Source organism: Vigna unguiculata, chromosome 4 (assembly GCF_037176805.1).
Source record: "Vigna unguiculata cultivar grain cowpea cultivar isolate G323 ecotype 2 chromosome 4, ASM3717680v1, whole genome shotgun sequence".
In the NCBI taxonomy this organism is placed as follows: Eukaryota; Viridiplantae; Streptophyta; class Magnoliopsida; order Fabales; family Fabaceae; genus Vigna; species Vigna unguiculata.
In genome coordinates, this window is record NC_140795.1 from 10,848,241 (window position 1) to 10,864,133 (window position 15,893).

General features: G+C 42.5%; 1 non-coding gene and 1 pseudogene across 1 annotated transcript; one reads left to right on the forward strand and one right to left on the reverse strand.

Annotated features, from left to right (window-relative positions):
- Positions 1 to 335: 335 nt before the first annotated feature.
- On the reverse strand, positions 336 to 14,000 carry LOC146886780 (uncharacterized; annotated as a pseudogene).
- Positions 13,264 to 13,372, forward strand: LOC114182800 (small nucleolar RNA R71). The gene has a single exon (XR_003604236.1). It is a non-coding gene; the product is annotated as a small nucleolar RNA R71 (small nucleolar RNA).
- Positions 14,001 to 15,893: the final 1,893 nt, after the last annotated feature.

Consider the following 15,893-nt stretch of genomic DNA (forward strand, 5'->3'; position numbering starts at 1 on the left):
CAACAATGTTCTCCGCGCTGCGCCAATATAACCTTCGCCTCAATCCTGACAAATGCTTATTCGGCGTTGACCAGGGTAAATTCCTTGGTTTCATGTTAACCCAACGCGGCATAGAGGCTAACCCTGAAAAATGCAAGGCTATCATCGAAATGCGAAGCCCCACTAATGTCAAAGAAGTCCAACGTCTCATTGGCCGTCTCACAGCCATCTCTCGCTTCGTACCTAAACTAGCTGAACAAACCCAACCCATAATCCAACTCCTAAAGAAATCCACCCGGTTCACGTGGACTGATGATTGTGAACAAATCTTCCAAAAACTCAAAACAACCTTAACCTCACGGCCTATCCTCCACAAACTGGACACCAGCCAACCCCTGTTGGTATACATCACGGCCACCGACTATACCGTTAGCGCAACGCTTGTTCAAGAAATAGAAGGCACACAACATCTTGTGTATTTTGTGAGCAGAACACTGCAAGACCCTAAAACAAGATATCAGATGGTAGAAAAACTAGCCCTATCTTTGGTCCACGCAGCACGCCGCCTTCGCCCGTATTTCCAAAACCATACCATAACCATTAAGACCGACTACCCAATCCAAAAAATATTAAAAAAACCAGATATAGCCGGACGCATGTCATCATGGGCCGTGGAACTATCAGAATTCAACATCTGCTATGAACCCCACGGCCCCATCAAAGCCCAGTGTCTTTTAGACTTCGTCAACGACCTACAACAAACACCCATTGAGGACCAGTGGACACTTCATGTAGATGGCTCCTCAAATCCAAGGGGTGCCGGCGCCGACATCGTCTAAGAAGGCCCCAACCACATCCTCATCGAAAAATACCTTCACTTTGCTTTCAGAACGTCAAATAACCAAGCCGAATACGAAGCCATCCTCCCCGGCCTTTCCCTAGCCCGTAAAGTCGGCGTCAAGAAGTTAACGTGCAAAACCGACTCCAAACTCACTGTAGGTCATCTAAATGACGAGTTTCAGATCAATGACCCCATCCTTCTACAATATTACCATCTGGTCCGTGCAGTTATTCAATCCGCTTTCGAACAAGTCCGCGTTGAACACATCCCAAGAACTGACAACGTCAGGGCCGATATCCTTTCCAAATTGGCCAGCACCAAGCTTAAAAATCGTAACCGATCCCTACTACAATAAACATTATCCACACCTTCAATCACACACACTTGCCAAAACTTAACCCACACCCCAGCTAACAACGTCACCCCTTCCCAAACCCAAAACTGGACCACCCCCTACATTCAATACCTCAAAACCGGCAACCCCCCCTCGACGCGGACAAAACTTGGCTGGCTAATGTAACATCCCTAGGGAATATTACTTAAAATAAATAATAAAAGAAACAATTATATTAATAGTCATCTTTATAAAAACCCTAACGCGGGAAAATTTCAATTTATTAAAATAGCGCGCCAAAACTCATAACTGAAATCATAAAATGTTACAAGTTCCCAAAATTTGCATTTAAAACGTAAAATACATATGAGCAAAACCCTAGCTCTAATCCCATGCTAGCCCTCACTCCGCCATCTGAACATCCTCAGCACCACCTGTATCAACATCTGCTCCCGTGTAACGAATTACACGATCATCGCCAAACACAAACAGAAAGGGTGAGCTGAGAAAAATAAAATGACAAGCATAAACAAAACGAGATGAATCATATACCCATTCTATTCATTATATAAAATTCTTGGCCAAGACCCTAACCCCAAGACTTAGCAGTCTTCAAATCATACAATTTGTTAGCCTTGGACTCGGGAATCTGATGCTCACACGAACCTACCCGCTCGTGGTCCTGCCTCTACGAACCTCCCCGCTCGTAGTCCTGCTCTACGGACCTGCCCGTCCGTAGTCCAACACATGTGATCCACCAGCCCCGTACCTCCCCGCACGTGGCATCTCTCAACGTGAGCATGGAACATACGAACCTACCTCGCTCGTATCCCCACGTGAGAGTAACTTGATATGGACCTCCCCGCCCATATCATCACATGCCAATCACCATCCATGAGCCTACCCGCTCATGGCACAACATCTCCCGATCCAAGCAAAGCATCATTGTCAGTTAAAACAACACACCAGAAAGCAAAGAACAACAGCATTTCCGCCTGGCTCGGCCCACACGCCGCCAGGCGAAACTATTTTAGACCACCTAGCGGTAACCACTCACCGCCAGGCACTAGAGTTGTGCCAGTGCCCCTGTTTCCTCGTCATCGCCTGGCGGAGCTCGACGTGCCGCCAGGCGTACCTCAGTACACTGCGCTCTCTTGTTAAATCCATCGCCTGACGGGTATCAGTATACCGCCAGGCACCATACCAGAACAGTACTTTTCTGGTTTATGACACCCCCCGTTAATCCAATTTACCATTTAACTCCCTTACAAAGTTCACATGAAAACCCCAATATCAAGCCCCTCACATAGGAGAATCTACAACTATCATATGTAACCAAATACATGAGCTATATCCCGATCAATCCACTCATTTAAGTTCTCTATAATTTAACAAGAGCTTAAACATAAAATCACCACTTCATCCATCCTAGGAAACTGCTATCAGTACAATTATCTTTTATCACACCCCTAAAAATACCACATACTCTTGTTAACTCCCTGGTCTCGTACTCCTCTCATACCCAATTCATATGCTTCTTCCCTCGTTTTGCCTTCTCGCATCCTCCCTCCTTCCTTAACTAACATACCAATACCTAGAATTTCCTAATCCCAACCATGACTCACCCTTTTCACCCATTCGATCTACTATCCACCCTACCTTTCCTTTATAATTCTCTCATGTTTTATTTCCTATCAGACGCACTTCAGATTTCTCACACCACTCTGATAAAACATTGTCGCCTGGCGACTAGTTATCCACCGCCAGGCGGTGCATCAGATCATGGGTACCATACCCAGATTTCTGCACTCGCACTCAACACCAAAATTCAGAATTTGATTCCGCTTTCGCCTCTAACAACTCACCATCAGTTTCACATAATTTGTTAGACCCGCTCTCGATCATACCACTCATTGTATCCCATTAAATTTCCAGACACATCATTATATACTCAATTCAATAACCATGGAATTTTTCCCTTTCACTCACGATTCCTCTCCTTTCTACCCCAATGATAATTTAACTCGTGCCAACATCAGGAGTATCAGGGTCTTTTACAACCTCGCAGTTATAGCAGTTGATGGCAATCAACACAAAACAACATACAACACAGTTCAATCAAAACAGTGTCAGTACAGCTTACATCGCCTGGCGGCTCAATCTCACCGCCAGGCAGTTCATAGCAGAAACAACATTTTTAGGTCAAACTGATGTGCCGCCTGGCGGCACCTTTATACCCGCCAGGCGGTTTCTGGGCGAGAACCCAGAATTTTCGTGAAAACAGCGTCAGACGGAGAGGAAATTCATACATTTACACATGGCAGCACAAAACTAATCGATCACAAATATAAACACAATAAACAACTCCCCTAACCTGGATTCTTTGCCCAAATTCAAATCTGTAGGCCTATCCTCTCACTAAGCCTCCTTAGCCTTTGTTTCCAGTCCAAGCCTTGATGATTTCAGCCCTACCACTTCTCTCAATCAGCCCCAAAACTCAAAAAAATCCTTGCTTATGGTGAGTACGAATTTACAGTGCACTCTTCCTCTGTTTATGACCTTCTCTCTAGGTTTCTAGTCCTTTCACATTCATGCAAAAGAAAAATTTGGCAAAAAGAACTTATTTAGTTCTCACCAAGGTTTGAACCCACACTCATGCACATATCCAACTAAGGCCAAACCATCCAACCAATCCTTATTTCATGATAAGGCCTACAATTCCAAGAGTTTATCATCAAACCGCACATTCAACATATAAACACACAAAAAAACGCATAATTTAAATAACATCCAAGTGACACACATAGGACTCGAACCCAAGTCCTCACACACAATAAAAGTACTCTCAACCACTTGAGCTAGTACCTTTCCACGTTATAGTCCCTCACATTTATTGCTTTAAATGTTCCCGCTACCCGTCCTAATGAAATAATTAATTAAATAACTATTTAATTTTCCCGGGTCTTACAGCTAAGGCCGCCAGGTACACTATGATAGGCGATGACCTCTACAAACGCGGATACGGCCAACCCCTACTTAAGTGTGTCACAACAGAGCAAGCCCAATATATCATCAAAGAGCTACACGAAGGAATTTGTGGTTATCATTCCGGTGCATGCACCATGGCTACAAGAGTTCTCAGAGCCGGATACTTCTGGCCCACTATAGAAGCAGACTGCCAGGATCATGTCAGGAAGTGCAAGCCATGTTAGAAACACGACAACCTTATTCATCAGAAACAGGAACAACTACATCACATACTATCCCCATAGCCATTCGCTAAATGGGGAATGGACATCCTCGGCCTCTTCTCACCCAGCAAGGGGCAAGTAAAATTCCTAATTGTAGCCGTCGATTATTTTACCAAATGGATCGAAGCCAAGCCGCTAACCACAACCACGGCCCAACAAGTTCAGCAATTCATGTGGAAGGACATTATATGCAGATATGGTGTACCACATACCATTATCACAAACAATGGCCGATAATTCATCGACAAGGAGTTAGCCAAATTCTACACCGGCCTAGGCATCAAGCACATCACAAGCTCTATAGAACATCCACAAACCAATGGGCAAGCAGAGGCAGCAAATAAAGTCATCCTCGTAGAGCTGCGCAAGAGGTTGGATACAGCCAAAGGTCGATGGCCTGAAGAGTTAATAGAAGTACTATGGGCTTACAGATGCACCCCCAATCATCAACAAACGAATCCCCATTCAGCTTAGTCTACGACGCAGACGCCATGATACTAGTAGAAATTGGCGAACCATCCCTGCGCCGAGAACTATACGACTCAACCCACAACCACCAAAACATGGCCTTACATCTCGACCTCCTACCCGAACTCAGAGAAAAATCCCAGATACGCAACCTAGCTGCCAAACAACGAGCTGCCAGGAAATACAATGCAAATCTACACCCACGATCATTTGTCGTCGGGGACCTAGTATGGAGAACGGCCAGTAGTGCTAGAAAGAAGGATGGCAAGTTCTCCGCCAATTGGGACGGCCCATACCGCATACGAGAAGATGCAGGAGGAGGAGCTTATCGCCTAGAACAATTGTCTGGGGAAGAGATTCCCAACACATGGAATATATCCCACCTCAAGTTCTACTTTAGCTGAATGTGTATTGTAATCAAACCAATACTTGTAACCCCGGGTGTACTCTTTTTCCTCACTTGGTCTTTTTTCCCTAAGGAGGGTTTTGGCCAAGGAGGTTTTAACGAGGCACCCCTATTCGATAAATAAAAAGAAGTATTCCCTACTTTATGACTCTCTATGTGTCTTATCTCTTGCTTAATTTGTTAAAGTTCCCCACCCTTACCCCAAGTAAGCGGCCTAGGTCGAACACCCTTATCTCTTGCTTAATTCGTTAAAGTTCCCCACGGCCTGGGTCGAACACCCTTATCTCTTGCGTAATTCGTTAAAGTTCCCCACCCTCACCCCAAGTAAGCGGCCTGGGTCGATGATCGAGGCCGTACCCCACCAAATTAAAACATATAAAATGCAGTACATGAAAGTGAACCAAGTCGTCTCCCAACGACCAATATTTTCATTCAAAGCGAATTTTCCAGATGAACACAACAATAAAACACAGGGGGGGGGGTTGGCAGACAGATTCAGAATGCTAATCAATAGATTAATTTAAATGCTACAGTGACTAAAACCGTATTGACATCCCTGATTCAAACGCAATTTCACTTATCATAGGCCACCAAATTAACACCAACCCTGCCTTGTCTCAATCCACTAGATAATAATTCACTAAGCGAAAATTACAATCTAGCTTCATTATGCAATTAAGCAATGCACACATCCTTAAATTCGTGACAGCCAAGCTACATACATTAAGCATGAATGTATCTTAAACAAAACACATGCAAGTACTTTGTAAATTAAGCATTGACAGAATCACCATATGCATTCCACGAATTCAGAACAAAAACATGGCAGATTTCACAAAACAAGCACAACCTCATTGCATTTCACAAAGCTTCATTGCATTTTTCATCAAGGAGTCAATACACGAATTTAGCTAGACATGGAAATGAGTAATTAAATAGTTCAAAACTAAAATCACAAAAATCAGAACCAAGAACCCTAACTTATCAAATCTGAAAACGCAATTTAAGAGCAAAAATAGAGATTTCAAAGCTTAAATGGAATGCAAAACGGTGTTATCATATATAAATGCGAAAACCCCATGAATGGGTATTGTTCCAAGTCAATAAAACCCACAAAACGAACTGCCCAAGCAAGAAAACGAATTCCAAACGTAAAACCCTCAATGGGTGCTGTCAAATATGCATAAAAACGGTAAAAATGAGCCAAAAACATGAAAAAAACCGCAAGGGGGACGTCCATGGAAGCTTGGAGAACGAAAATGGAGGTTTTGAAGAGAGGTTGAAGATGATGGAGCGGCTGGACTCCTCTCATGCAGACCTAATTCGTGGTCATATCACCCATGCCACTCATATTTACAAAACTGCCACTCTGCCACTCAGATTTACAAAAATGCCACTCTGGGCCTGAAATGTTGACCCATTGACTTTGCTGACGTGGAAATGACATGGAAATGATGTGGCAATGATGTGGAAAGTCTCTTTAATTAAATATTAAAGTCCAAGCTCCAAAATTGCTTCACCCAAATACCTAAAAAATAATTAAAAACAAAAATTAGGCCAAATAATGTGAAATTAGTCCAAATTCAGAACAGTGGCCCAATAAAGCCCAACAGATGAAAAACACTCTAATGATGAACAATTAAGCACTAATCATCTGTCTAATGGGTGCACAAAGGCTAGTGGAATAGAATAAAATAATGACTCATCAAAATCGACCACACTTACCCTTTTGCACTCTTGGGCAAAATTAAAGAGTAAAGCAAAGCAAGGATATCACAAACATAACAAGAGAGACAAAAAGACACAATACAAACAGACATGACACAGACAAATGGAAACACATCTAACACAGAAGGATTCAAAGCTACAAGGTATCCATGAACATCATCCAAGCGATTGAAAACATGTCAAGTACTCAGTTCAGCTTAAGGAGAGAATTCAAAGCAACATGACCTCACGAAATATGCACTGTATCACTCAAATCTCTAGGCTACTGTTTACTCTCAAAGCACCCTTAAAAAACAAACATCAAACAGACTTGGCAAGCCTCTAGAACGAACAACCAAACCAGAAACACATGCAGGTAAAGATCAGAAGGACTTTTCAAGGTTGTAATGAGGCTGAGGACAAGGTGTGGAACATATGGATAAGTAGCTAAGCAACCAAGGAAATAGAGGAGCAGTGGGGAATAAGTCTCAATCAATCATGAAAGTAATCCCAAACACCAACACTTCCAACTTCGGTTCTCACACAATGCTCAAATCCAAACTCCTTTTTATTTCTTTTCTTTATTTTATTTTCTTTTCTTTTTGTTTTCTCTTTTTTTTTCTTTTTCTATACAAAGAACATGCAGAGAAACAACAATTTGGAAATCCCAGTTTGGTGTACAAATGAGCAATTCCAAGAACCAACAACAAGTGCGCGCACAACCACACTTGTTGTGCGCGACCACACTTAATTGAGCACCCATTCCCAAAACAATTCCAAAGCTCCAAAATTTCCTAAGGTAGGAATAATCATGGTTTTTCAAGCTAAGGGCTTGTAATGAGCTGTAAAACAATGAAAGGGTATGCAGGCTCAAAAAGGGGTATCAACAGAAATAGTTCAAGGTAGGCTCATTTGGCTATAGGCTCACAAAACAAAATTGCCTAAATCATATCCAAACATGCATGTGTATCAGGAAAGTATCAGAAAGAGTCAAGCCAAGACCACTGTGCAAGCATTCAAGAGGCGGTATCACACAACAAAGAACAGAGAGTGGCTCAAATTCTCACACAGGATAAAACAATTCCAAAAGCAACTTGACATGCAAAGACAAAGCAAGGATATCAGTTCACAGAATAACCAACAACTCATCCTCCAAAAGTGAAGTGAGTGTTCCAAACAGAAAGCAAAAACATAACACTAACTAACACAAATTAACAAAAAGGAATCAAACAAACGGAAACAACAACAGACAAACAGACCTGGACAAGTGCAATAAAAGTAAAGAAGAAGGGGAAAGAAAACTCCCTGAATCATGTTGAAACAGCAGTGGGCTCAAGCAGGGAAGTTTCCTCCACAACAGTATCTACCAAGGCAGGATTGCTGAGGAATGGCTTAAGACGATGCCCATTCACTTTGAAGCTCTTATCTGTGGACTGGCTTTTGATTTCAACTGCACCATAAGGATAAACATTACTGACAACAAAAGGACCAATCCACTTTGATCTCAACTTACCCCCCATGAGTCCAAGTCTGGAGTTATACAGTAAAACTTGCTGACCAACAACAAACTCCTTTCTAGCAATGGAGCTATCATGGAATCTCTTGGTCTTCTCCTTGTAGAACATAGAGTTCTGATATGCCTCCAAACGGATCTCATCCAACTCGTTCAACTGCAGCTTTCTTTCCTCCCCAGCTTGATCAAGAGAGCAGTTGCATGACTTGACAGCCCAATAGGCTCGATGCTCTATATCCACTGGAAGGTGGCATGGCTTACCAAAGACAACCCGATAAGGAGACATCCCTATAGGTGCCTTGTAAGCAGTCCTGTGAGCCCATAGAGCGTCCTCAAGTCTATTGCTCTAATCCTTCCTGTTGGGCTGCACAATCTTCTCCAAGATCCTCTTGATTTCTCTGTTTGAGATCTCAGCTTGCCCATTAGTTTGGGGGTGATATGGTGTAGAAAGTTTGTGCACAACCCCATACTTTTGAAGCAAAACCCCCAAGGATCTGTTGCAAAAATGGGTGCCTTGGTCACTAACAATAGCTCGAGGAACTCCAAACCTGCAAAATATGTGAGACCTAACAAAATCCACAACAACTCGGGCATCATTAGTTCTAGTGGCTTTGGCTTCCACCCATTTTGAAACATAATCAACAGCAAGATGTAAGTGAAACCAAAAGAGACAGGGAAAGGGCCCATGAAATCTATACCCCAGACGTCAAACACCTCACAAAATAGCATGGGTTGTTGAGGCATCTGTTGTCTCCAAGAAATGGCTCCTCCTGCTCGTTGGCATTCCTCACATGTGCTACAAATCCTCCACGCATCTTTGAAGATGGTGGGCCAATAAAATCCGCAATCTAGCACCTTACGAGCTGTCCTTTGTGTGCTAAGGTGACCACCAGGTGCAAATGAATGACAAAATTTGAGGACCGAGTCAATCTCATGGTCTGGAATGCATCTCCTGGTAACCTGATCACTGCACATTTTCCACAGATAGGAGTCATCCCAAATGTAATACCTAGCATTGCTCTTGAGATTATCATATTGAGCTCTGGATGCTAGGGGAGGAAAAACAGAAGCAGTAAGATAATTAACAATGTTAGCAAACCAAGGTGAGGAAGAAGTAGAGAGTGTCAACAAACTTTCATCGGGAAAGTCATCCCGGATCGGTGAAGCATCATCAGTAGACCTCTCAATCCTGCTTAGGTGGTCTGCAACTAGGTTTTGTGCTCCGCTCCTATCACGGATCTCCAAATCAAATTCTTGGAGTCAGAGCATCCATCTTATCAGCCGAGGTTTTGATTCTGCCTTCTTCAACAGGTACTTAAGAGCTGCATGGTCAGTAAACACAACAACAGGAGAACCAAGTAGATAAGATCGAAACTTTTCAAGTGAAAAAACTACTGCAAGGAGCTCTTTTTCTGTTGTGGTGTAATTTGATTGGGCAACATCTAATGTCCTGGAGGCGTAGTAGATTACCCTCGGCTGCTTATCAATCCTTTGAGCTAGAACAGCCCCTAATGCATAGTTGGATGCATCACACATAAGCTCAAATGGGGCTGTCCAGTTGGGCGCCTGAATGATTGGAGTTGTGGTCAGGGCCTTCTTGAGGCAATCAAAAGCCTCTTTGCATCCTTCATCAAAGATGAAGTCAACATCCTTTTGCAATAGGTTGGACAGTGGGAGGGCCTTCTTACTGAAGTCTTGAATGAAGCGCCTGTAAAACCCTGCATGGCCAAGAAAAGAACGAACCTCTCGCACAGAAGAGGGGTAAGGCAATTGTGAAAGAATTGAGATCTTGGCAGGGTCAACTTCAGTGCCCTTTTTTGAAATTATGTGCCCCAATACTATGCCTTGTTCTACCATGAAATGACATTTCTCAAAATTGAGAACAAGGTTAGATTGGATGCACCTGTTTAAAACTCTGTCCAAACTATCCAAACATGCATCAAATGAGGACCCATATACAGTAAAGTCGTCCATAAACACCTCTATGCATTTTTCAAGAAAATCACTAAAAATGCTTAGCATGCACCGCTGGAATGTGCCAGGGGCATTGCATAGGCCAAACGGCATCCTCCTATAGGCAAAAGTGCCAAAGGGGCAGGTGAATGTGGTTTTCTCTTGGTCCTCAGGTGCAATGTGAATTTGAAAATAACCAGAAAACCCATCAAGAAAGCAATAGTGGGACTTACCTGCCAAGCGCTCAAGCATCTGATCAATAAAAGGCAGGGGGAAGTGGTCTTTTCTGGTTTCTTGATTTAGCCTTCTGTAGTCAATGCAAACCCTCCAACTGTTTTGCACTCTTGTTGGAATCAACTCCTCTTTTTCATTCTTGACTACAGTGAGGCCAGTCTTCTTTGGAACAACATGGATAGGGCTAACCCACTGACTGTCAGAAATGGGGTAGATGATCCCAGCTTGTAGAAGCTTGGTCACCTCCTTCTTTACAACATCCGAGATGACAGGGTTGAGTCGCCTCTATGGCTGTCTCACTGGCTTTGCTCCACCTTCCAACAATATCCTGTGCATGCATGTTGATGGGCTAATACCAGGGATGTCAGCCAATGTCCATCCAATTACCTTCTTATGCTTCTTAAGAACTTGCAACAACCTCTGCTCTTGTTCAGCAGTGAGGGAGGTGGAAATGATGACAGGCAGTTTGTCCTCCTCCTCTAAGTAGACATACTTGAGGTTGTCTGGCAGTGGTTTCAACTCTAGAGTACTGGATGCTAGCTGAATATCAGGAACCAGAGGGGAGGGAGAAATGGGTTCCACAGCCTGTACCTGAGCATAACAATCAGATGCATATGTACTTCCTGCAACATGGTTAGTGCAACCTGATTGTATAACATCAAAGTGAATAGGTACAACATCCAGAGAGTCAAACTGTGTACATTCAACATTATCCACATCATATTTAGCATCATCAGAATCAAAATAAGAATGAAGAACATCAATGCATGCAAATTCAGATAACTCAGACACGGATGAATGTTTTAATGTATGCAAAGAGTGGAAATCAGAAATCAATCCATCAACAGCATCATCAATAATGTCCACGTGAAAAACAGAATGATCCTCAGAAGGATGTTTCATGGCATCCAGAATGTTGAATCGCACAACAATATCATCAAACTCCATGGACAAAGTACCTGCATGGATATCAATTTTGGTTCGTGCAGTTTTCAAAAATGGTCTGCCTAAAATGATTGGTGCAGAACCATGTGAAAATCCCTCTTCCATATCAAGAATGTAAAAATCAGCAGGGAAAATCAATTCACCAACACGAACCAAAACATCATCAACCAAACCTGCGGGGTGGGCAACACTTCTATTTGCCAACTGAATCACCACACCCGTAGGTTGCAGGGGTCCAAGAGAAAGAGATTTAAAAATAGACAGAGGCATTACATTTATTGAAGCACCAAGATCAAGCATTGCATTTTCAAATTTATTGTTACCTATGATGCAAGGTACACAAAATGTACCTGGGTCCTTGCACTTCTCAGGAATCTGAGGAACAGATTTACCTATCAATGCTGACACGTTTCTGCCCATGCTGATCTTTTCATTTCCCTTTAGCCTCTTCTTGTGCGTGCATAGCTCCTTCAAGAACTTTGCATATCTGGGAATCTGTTTAATGGCATCCAACAGAGGTATGTTCACCTCCATCTTCCTAAAAGTTTCCAAGATCTCCCTGTCAACCTCTTCCATCTTTTTTCTTGGAATGGCTCTTGGAGGGAAAGGAAGAGGTATGGAAGGTGCAGCAGTAGAGGTGGAAGGTGTAGAAGTCGCACCAGATGTGGAAGGACCAACTGCATGAGCATCACGCTTTCTCTGAAGTGTGGCAGGGTCGACTTACTTTGGAGGTGTAGGCTCGGAAGTGGGAACTTCAATGTTCTTCCCAGATCTCAAAGAAATGGCACTCACATTCCTCGGATTTTCCACCGTCTGTGATGGAAGCTTGTCAGAATTCTGAGCCTGTGCCTGGTTTAGCTGAGTGGCCATCTGCCCCATTTGATTTGTCAAACTCTGGATTGCGGCTCTAGTCTCCTGCTGAAATTGTATATTTTGAAGGGTCATCATCCTGACTAACTCCTCCAATGAAGTAGAAGAAGAAGGTGTAGGTGCAGGTGCTGCAGCAGGAGCTGGTGTGGGTACAGGTGGAACAGGAGCAGCTTGTGGTGCAGGTGCAACTCTTTGTTGTGGAGGTGGTTGCACATTTTGAAATTGTTGGGGCTGCTAGTTACCCTGGTTTCCCCATCTCAAATTAGGGTGATTCCTCCATCCTGGATTATATCTGTTGGTTGACAAATCATGGTGGTTTTGTTGTTGCTGTTGGGGCCTATTGTTGTTGAAAATATTTGCTGCATAGGCTTGAGGGGTATCCACTGGTGTAGAAGAAGAAGCCTGTTGTTGCAATGCTGGGCAAGAGTCTGTAAAGTGATTAACAGATGTACAAAGGCCACAAACTCTTGCAGCTGGAGCTCTCTGATTGGAAGCAAGTTGGTTGACCAGTGTGGTAAGAGCATCAATCTTACTCTCCAACTTCTTCGTGTACTCGGCTGCTCCTACATCATGAACACCTCTAACAACTATGGCATCACTCCTTGTGCCAAATTGTTGAGAATTTGAAGCCATGTTCTCTATCAGTTGTCTGGCTGCAGCTGGGGTTATGTTACCAAGGGCACCACCACTTGCGGCATCAATCATATTTCGATCCATGTGGTGCAAGCCTTCATAAAAATACTGCAGGAGGAGATGTTCAGAAATCTGATGATGTGGACAGCTTGAACAGAGATTCTTGAACCTCTCCCAATACTCAAAAAGGGTCTCCCCAGATTGCTGCTTGATGCCAGAAATCTCCTTCCGTATGGCTGTTGTCCTTGAAGCAGGAAAGAACTTGGCAAGGAACAATCTCTTCAGGTCATCCCAGCTTGTGATGGACGTGGGTGCTAGGTAGTACAGCCAGTCTTTCGCATTACCCTCCAAGGAATGAGGGAAAGCCTTCAAGTATACATGGTCCTCTTGTACATCTGCAGGCTTCATGGTAGAACAGACGACATGAAACTGCTTCAAGTGTTTGCACGGGTCCTCACCTGCAAGACCATGAAACTTTGGCAACAAGTGTATCAAACCAGTTTTCAGCACATATGGAACCTCCTCCTCAGGGTATTGTATGCATAAACTATCATAAGTGAACTCTGGTGCAGTGAGCTCACTCATGGTTCTCTCATGAGGTGGAGGAGGTTGAGCCATGTTATCAGTATGAAAATGCTCAGAATATACAGTATGCTCAGAATGCAAAGAATGAGGAGTGTCAGGAATGTGATGAGAATCAGAAGAATCAGGAAATGTCACTGAATATTCAGCATGCAAAGATGGATTCCTAGGATGCCTACTTCCTCTATGGAATGTCCTATCAATTTCAGGGTCAAATGGTTGTAATTCACTTGGGTTTCCCCTAGTCATGCACCAAAAAGCATTAATTGTGGTGATATTGGCATAACAAAGGGTATAACTACAAGTATACTCAAACGACCTTCAAATGACTTGAAAATTGGTAGGATATTCCTTTGAGTGGTCAAACAGAAGCACAAAAAAAATCAGATCAAAACTCAAAGCACAAGTATTTTTAACAATTTTTCAAAAGTGGAAAAAATGAAGAAAAATCATAAAAAACATTGTTGAAATGTAGAAAATGGCATTTTCTGGCGAATCTGAGTTTGCAAAAGTTTCATGGTTACAACAAGGTAGGAAATCAAATTCTACCCCAAATCCATATAAAATAATAGTGATTCTGATAACCAGAGCAAAAGTTATGGTCCTCTGAAGTTTCACTAAAAATCAGTCCAAAAATTTTTTGAATCTCTTAACTCAGACCATACCAACTGCTCTAGCTATTTTTCCTATCAAGTTCAACGTCTTAGAAGTGGGGGGAAAAATTTTCAAGTCAAAACAAGCTTCGTAGCTACCAAAACAAAAATCCAGAAGTTAAATGCCAGATTCGGACACTATTCAAACACTATTCACTACTACAAATGACACTATTCATGCGCGCCGCGACACTATTCACTACACTACACAGAAACACACAGGAATGGAAACAGGCACTGAACTTAACACAACATTAACATCACAATGAACATATACCAACTCAACCACACTTGAACTACACACACACACACCAAAACACAAAACACAAACACACTGGAAATTTTACTATGAACGAAACGATTGGTCCCCGGCAACGGCGCCAAATTTGATAGAGGCCGTACCCCACCAAATTAAAACATATAAAATGCAGTACATGAAAGTGAACCAAGTCGTCTCCCAACGACCAATATTTTCATTCAAAGCGAATTTTCCAGATGAACACAACAATAAAACACAGGGGGGGGTTGGAAGACAGATTCAGAATGCTAATCAATAGATTAATTTAAATGCTACAGTGACTAAAACCGTATTGACATCCCTGATTCAAACGCAATTTCACTTATCATAGGCCACCAAATTAACACCAACCCTGCCTTGTCTCAATCCACTAGATAATAATTCACTAAGCGAAAATTACAATCTAGCTTCATTATGCAATTAAGCAATGCACACATCCTTAAATTCGTGACAGCCAAGCTACATACATTAAGCATGAACGTATCTTAAACAAAACACATGCAAGTACTCTATAAATTAAGCATTGACAGAATCACCACATGCATTCCACGAATTCAGAACAAAAACATGGCAGATTTCACAAAACAAGCACAACCTCATTGTATTTCACAAAGCTTCATTGCATTTTTCATCAAGGAGTCAATACACGAATTTAGCTAGACATGGAAATGAGTAATTAAACACTTCAAAACTAAAATCACAAAAATCAGAACCAAGAACCCTAACTTATCAAATCTGAAAACGTAATTTAAGAGCAAAAATAGAGATTTCAAAGCTTAAATGGAATGCAAAACGGTGTTATCATATATAAATGCGAAAACCCCATGAATGGGTATTGTTCCAAGTCAATAAAACCCACAAAACGAACTACCCAAGCAAGAAAACGAATTCCAAACGTAAAACCCTCAATGGGTGCTGTCAAATATGCATAAAAACGGTAAAAATGAGCCAAAAACATGAAAAAAAACCGCAAGGGGGACGTCCATGGAAGCTTGGAGAACGAAAATGGAGGTTTTGAAGAGAGGTTGAAGATGATGGAGCGGCTGGACTCCTCTCATGCAGACCTAATTCGTGGTCATATCACCCATGCCACTCATATTTACAAAACTGCCACTCTACCACTCAGATTTACAAAAATGCCACTCTGGGCCTCAAATGTTGACCCATTAACTTTGCTGACGTGGAAATGACATGGAAATGATGTGGCAATGATGTGGAAAGTCTCT